The sequence below is a fragment of the Triticum dicoccoides genome, chromosome 6A, assembly GCF_002162155.2.
Source record: "Triticum dicoccoides isolate Atlit2015 ecotype Zavitan chromosome 6A, WEW_v2.0, whole genome shotgun sequence".
NCBI lineage: Eukaryota > Viridiplantae > Streptophyta > Magnoliopsida > Poales > Poaceae > Triticum > Triticum dicoccoides.
In genome coordinates this window covers 371461581-371467441 of record NC_041390.1, presented here as the reverse complement: position 1 = coordinate 371467441, position 5861 = coordinate 371461581, and positions in this window count along the sequence as shown.

Genomic DNA, 5861 nt, shown 5'->3' with positions numbered 1-5861 from the left:
GTCTTGCTTCTATTGTCGTGCCTCCTAATGACCCTTTAGAACAATGTTTGCTCGACCAGGAAAATGATATGTTTATGAATGAAAGAAGGGACATAAATGAAGTATTGTTTAAACATGGATATATTTTGAAACATAACTTACCTGTTGAAATTCTAGGGGATCCTCCTCCACTCGAGGGTGTCCTCGTGTTTGAGCTTAAACCTCTACCAGATACTCTTAAAATATGCTTATCTTGATGAGAAAGAGATATATCCTATTATTATTAGTGCTAACCTTTCAGAGCATGAAGAAAAGAAATTATTGAAAACTTGGAAGAAGCACTATGGTGCTATTGGATATACTCTTGATGATCTTAAGGGCATTAGTACCACCTATGCTAGCACAAAATAAAATTGGAGAAAGACGTGAAACCGGTTGTTGATCACCAATGGCGATTAAATCCTAAGATAAAACTAAGTCTTTTGGAGGCAGGTATAATTTATCACGTTGTTGATAGTCAGTGGGTAAGTCATGTCCATTGTGTCCCTAAGAAGAGAGGGATTACTGTTGTTCCTAATGATAAAGATGAATTGGTCCCACAAAGAGTTGTTATAGGTTATAGAATGGTAATTAATTTCCGCAAACTAAATAAAGCTACTAAAAAGGATCATTACCCTTTACCTTTTATTGATCAAATGCTAGAAAGATTATCCAAACATACACATTTTTTTGCTTTCTAGATGGTTATTCAGGTTTCTCTCAAATACCTGTGTCAAAATAGGATCAAGAAAAGACAACTTTTACTTGCCCTTTCAGTACCTTTGCTTATAGATGTATGCCTTTTGGTTTATGCAATGCACCTACTACCTTTCAAAGATGCATGACTACTATATTCTCTGACTTTTGTGAAAAGATTGTTGAGGTGTTCATGGATGACTTTTCTGTTTATGGAACTTCTTTTGATGATTGCCTAAGCAACCTTGATCGAGTTTTGCAGAGATGTGAAGAAACTAATCTTGTCTTGAATTGGGAGAAGTGCCACTTTATAGTTAATAATGAAGGTATTTTCTTGGGGCATAAAATTTCTGAAAGAGGTATTGAAGTTGATAAAGCTAAATTGATGCTATTGAAAAGATGTCGTGTCCTAAGGACATTAAAGGTATAAGAAGTTTCCTTGGTCATGCCGGTTTTTATAGGAGGTTCATTAAGGACTTCTCTAAAATTTCTAGGCCTCTGACTAATCTCTTACAAAAAGATGTTCCTTTTGTCTTTGATGATGATTGTGTAGAAGCATTTGAAATACTTAAGAAAGCTTTGATTTCCGCACCTATTGTTCAGCCTCCTGATTGGAATTTACCATTTGAAATTATGTGTGATGCTAGTGATTATGCTGTATGGGCTGTTTTAGTACAAAGGGTTGATAAGAAATTAAATGTTATCCAATATGCTAGTAAGACTCTGGATAGCGCCCAGAGAAATTATGCTACTACTGAAAAAGAATTTTTAGCAGTTGTGTTTGCTTGTGATAAGTTCAGACCTTATATTGTTGATTCTAAAGTAACTGTTCACACTGATCATGCTATTAAATATCTTATGGAAAAGAAAGATGGTAAACCTAGACTTATTAGATGGGTTCTCTTGCTTCAATAATTTGATTTGCATATTATTGATAGAAAGTGAGCTGAGAACCCCGTTGCAGACAACTTGTCTAGGTTAGAGAATGTTCTTGATGACCCACTACCTATTGATCATAGCTTTCCTAATGAACAATTGGCTATCATAAATGCTTCTCATACTGCTCCATGGTATGCTGATTATGCTAATTATTTTGTTGCTAAATTTATACCACCTAGTTTCACATACCAACAAAATAAAAAGTTTTTCTATGATTTAAGACATTACTTTTGGGATGACCCACACCTTTATAAAGAAGGAGTAGATGGTTTTATTAGACGTTGTGTACCTGAGCATGAACAGGAACAGATCCTACGCAAGTGTCACTCTGAGGCTTATAGAGGACACCATGCTAGAGATAGAACCGCACATAAGGTATTGCAATCCAGTTTTTATTGACCTACTCTCTTCAAAGATGCTCGTAAGTTTTTCTTGTCTAGTGATGAATGTCAAAGAATTGGTAATATTAGTAGACGTCAAGAAATGCCTATGAATTATTCACTTGTTATTGAACCATTTGATGTTTGGGGCTTTGATTATATGGGACCGTTTCCTTCCTCTAATGGGTATAAACATATTTTAGTTGCTGTTGATTACATTACTAAGTGGGTAGAAGCTATTCCAACTAGTAGTGCTGATCATAACACCTCTATTAATATGCTTAAAGAAGTTATTTTTCCGAGGTTTGGAGTCCCTAGATATTTAATGTCTGATGATGGTTCACATTTTATTCATGGTGCTTCTCGTAAAATGCTTGCTAAGTATATTATTAATCATAGAATTGCATCTCCATATCATCCACAGTCTAGTGGTCAAGTAGAATTGAGTAATAGAGAGCTTAAATTAATTTTGCAAAACACTGTTAATAGATCTAGAAAGATTTGGTCCAAGAAACTTGATGATGCATTATGGGCTTATAGAACTGCATATAAAAATCCTATGGGTATGTCTCCGTATAAGATGGTTTATGGAAAAGCATGTCACTTACCTCTCGAACTGGAACATAAGGCATATTGGGCCATTAAAGAGCTCAATTATGATTTCAAACTTGCCGATGAGAAGAGGCTTTTTGACATTAGCTCACTTGATGAATGGAGAACCCAAGCCTATGAGAAAGCCAAACTGTTTAAATAAAAAGTTAAAAGATGGCATGACAAAAGGATACAAAAACGTGAGTTTAATGTAGGTGATTATGTATTGTTATACAACTCTCGTTTAAGATTTTTTGCAGGCAAACTCTGTCGTGGTTCTAACTCTGACAGTGAGGTAGGGGGATATGTATGGAGAGGCTAGATCTCAGCTATGGAGAAGCTGTAAATACACCAGGATGTACGAGTTCAGGCCCTTCGCGGAGGAAGTAACAGACCTACGTCTCGGTGCCCGGAGGCGGTCGACTGGATTATGTGTGTATGAATTACAGGGGTCCCAACCCCTGCTACTGAGGAGGGGGTGGCTTATATAGAGTTCGCCAGACCCCTCCGGTCCTTAGTAATGCAGGGTTAAAATACATTAAGACTGGGCGTTACTGGTAACGTCCCTATTAAAGTGCTATGATGACCATAAAGACTACTTAATGGCCGACCGTTTGCTTGCGGAGTGACTTTAGGTCTCCTGTCAGTCGAGTGGTTGGCTTCATAGTCGAGTGGTAGCTTCCTGGTCGAGTGTCTTGAATCCGTCGAGTGGGATACCTTCAAGTCGATTGAAAGGTGACTTCTTCCAGGGATGTCCTTGGGTAGGGCTCTTAGGACAGGTCCATGCCCCTGCCCTAGGTACATAGCTTCATCATTAGCCCCCGAATGGATCGAGGTTCGAGTGGGGAAGGAGTTGGGGGTCCTTCCGACTGGTTCTTAGTGTTATACGAATGTCTTGTACTGGATCAATTGTCACGGATGACGTTGTCAACTTCTTTCGGTCACCTTGATCCATTCTTGGTCTCTCGTCGAGTGAATTTCCTTACTTGTGGAATACCGAGTGCCGGCACGAGCGGGCTCTTCAGTTTGATGAGTTGTTCTACAACCCGCGGATTTTGCGGGATTCGAATTTCGGGAAGCGAGCGGGACGGGGGCGGCCGAAGTAATCGGATGGGATAGGATGGAAGCTCCTCGATCTCCGCGCCACATTTTTCACCACGTACCGCGCGCGCGCCTGTTGCGGGATTTGACGGGATCGCCTGGGCCTACCGGTCAGCCACTCGGAAGCGGCTCCTTATAAGTTGCCGGCTCGGGGCTCCCCAACAGTGTGCTCTCGCCTTTCCTTCTCCCCCCGCAAGGTCCTCCGCCACCTCCGCTCTCACCCTAGCGCCGTAGGTCCGTTCGAGCCTCGCCGGCGATGATGGTGAAGGACAAGATGTCGACTTTGGAGCGCGCAAAGAAGGCGGGGGTGCAGGGGAAGGGAAAGAAGTCCGCTCGGGGCGGATCTTCCTCGAGGACTGCTCTGCCCAGGGATTGGATCCAGGGCGACTGGATGCCTTCGGTGATTCGACAGGAAGATCTTGATGACATGGTCGTGGGGGGAGTCATTCCCCACGAAGCTGCGCGTCTCCCGGGGGGAGAAGTCGAACCCCAACCTCGTGACGGTGAGTGCGTCCTCCTCGCCACCCATATCGATCGCGGATTTTCTCTACCTCCTCATCCTTTTTTCCGGAGCTTTTTGAACTTCTTCGGAGCGCAGCTCCACCATTTCACTCCCAATTCCATCGTGTATCTTGCGGCTTTCGTTTCCTTGTGCGAAAGTTTCTTGGGTTGCCGCCCTCATTGGGGACTCTTTAAACACATCTTCACTTGCCGTTCCCAATCGGTAAAGAAAGCCAAGTCGAGTGACGAACGGACGCAAGTGATCCAGCTATGTGGGGGCTTGGCGATCCAGATGAGGGGTAAAAGTTCTTTTCCATCTATCACTTTTCCCGAGTCGGTCCGTGGTTGGCAGTCGACCTGGTTTTATTGCCAAGACCAGGTGACCCCAGGGCAGTCGACTGGTCTTCCCCCTTTCTCTCTGGACCGAGCTCAAAAGCCCGCCTCTCTGAAAGTGCTGCCAGAGGAAAAGGCGCAAGTCAAGGTGCTGGTTGGTCGAGTGGTTCAGCTTGTCCGAGACAGCGTGACCGACATGGACTTGCTGGAGGTCTTCCTTCGGAGGCACATCCAACCGCTTCAGGCTCGTTACCACCCTATGTGGCTGTACTCGGGTCTCGACGACACCACTCGGGTTCACCCAGAGGAGGTCACCGACGAGATGCTGGAAGGATGGCTGTCGAGCATCACAGGGAACAAAGACAACCCCCGAGGAGCCAGGAGGGATGTCCCGCTTGACAGTACATGCGAGGTGGACCAGGTCTGACCTTGTGTTCCCGACTGAGATCTTGCTTTCTTCATTTGCTCTCTTTGAATCGGTCAACTGACTTTCGACTTGTCTGCTATTCTCCAGGAAACTACAGAGATGTACTCGACACCCAATGGAGCACAGGGGAAGGCCGAGGAAGGGGAGGTGAGCGGAGGCGAAAGCGGAGACGAATAGGGGGAGTGGGAGTCTGACGGCGAAGGGGAGGGAGACAACAGCGTCGACTCCAGCGAAGAGGAGGAGGAGGAGGAAGCTGGACCTCCTCGCTCGGAAAGGCGATCCAAGCTTGCACACGACCCTGCGCGGGAACATGGTAAGGCGACTGCTCCCGTTGGGTAGTCATCGAAGCGCCCTCGGACCTCTTCTCCAGCGCCGACTGAAAAAGCTCCCAAGCACCCCCGCGCGGCACCGTCCAAGCCACCCAAGGCTCTGCCCAAGATGAGGATGACTGTCCCCACCATTTCTGGGTAATGATAGAACTTGTTCTCCTTTGTCGACCGTGGACGGATCCTTGGTCGATCCACTAAGCCGACTGACGGTCTTTCAAAACTTGTAGTGCTACTACTTCTGAGATCTCCGCCAAGGACGATGATCAAGAGATGGAAGATGCTGTTACTTCCAATCCTGGTATGATTACTAATGTTCTGCTTTGAATCGATTGACGATTTCTTATAACTCTGGTCGATTGAATTTTTCTCGTAGCTCCTCCTCATGTTATTAGCCTTCCTGACGACGAGGACGAAGCGCTGCTGAGAGTGAGGCGGAACAGGAAAGCGTCGGCTGGCGAGACTCCACAATCTACTCCGGCGCCTGAGGCCGTAGCTCGAGACGGTGGCGATACCACCCGGGCTTCTGTGACTTTCGCCAATCCTCTG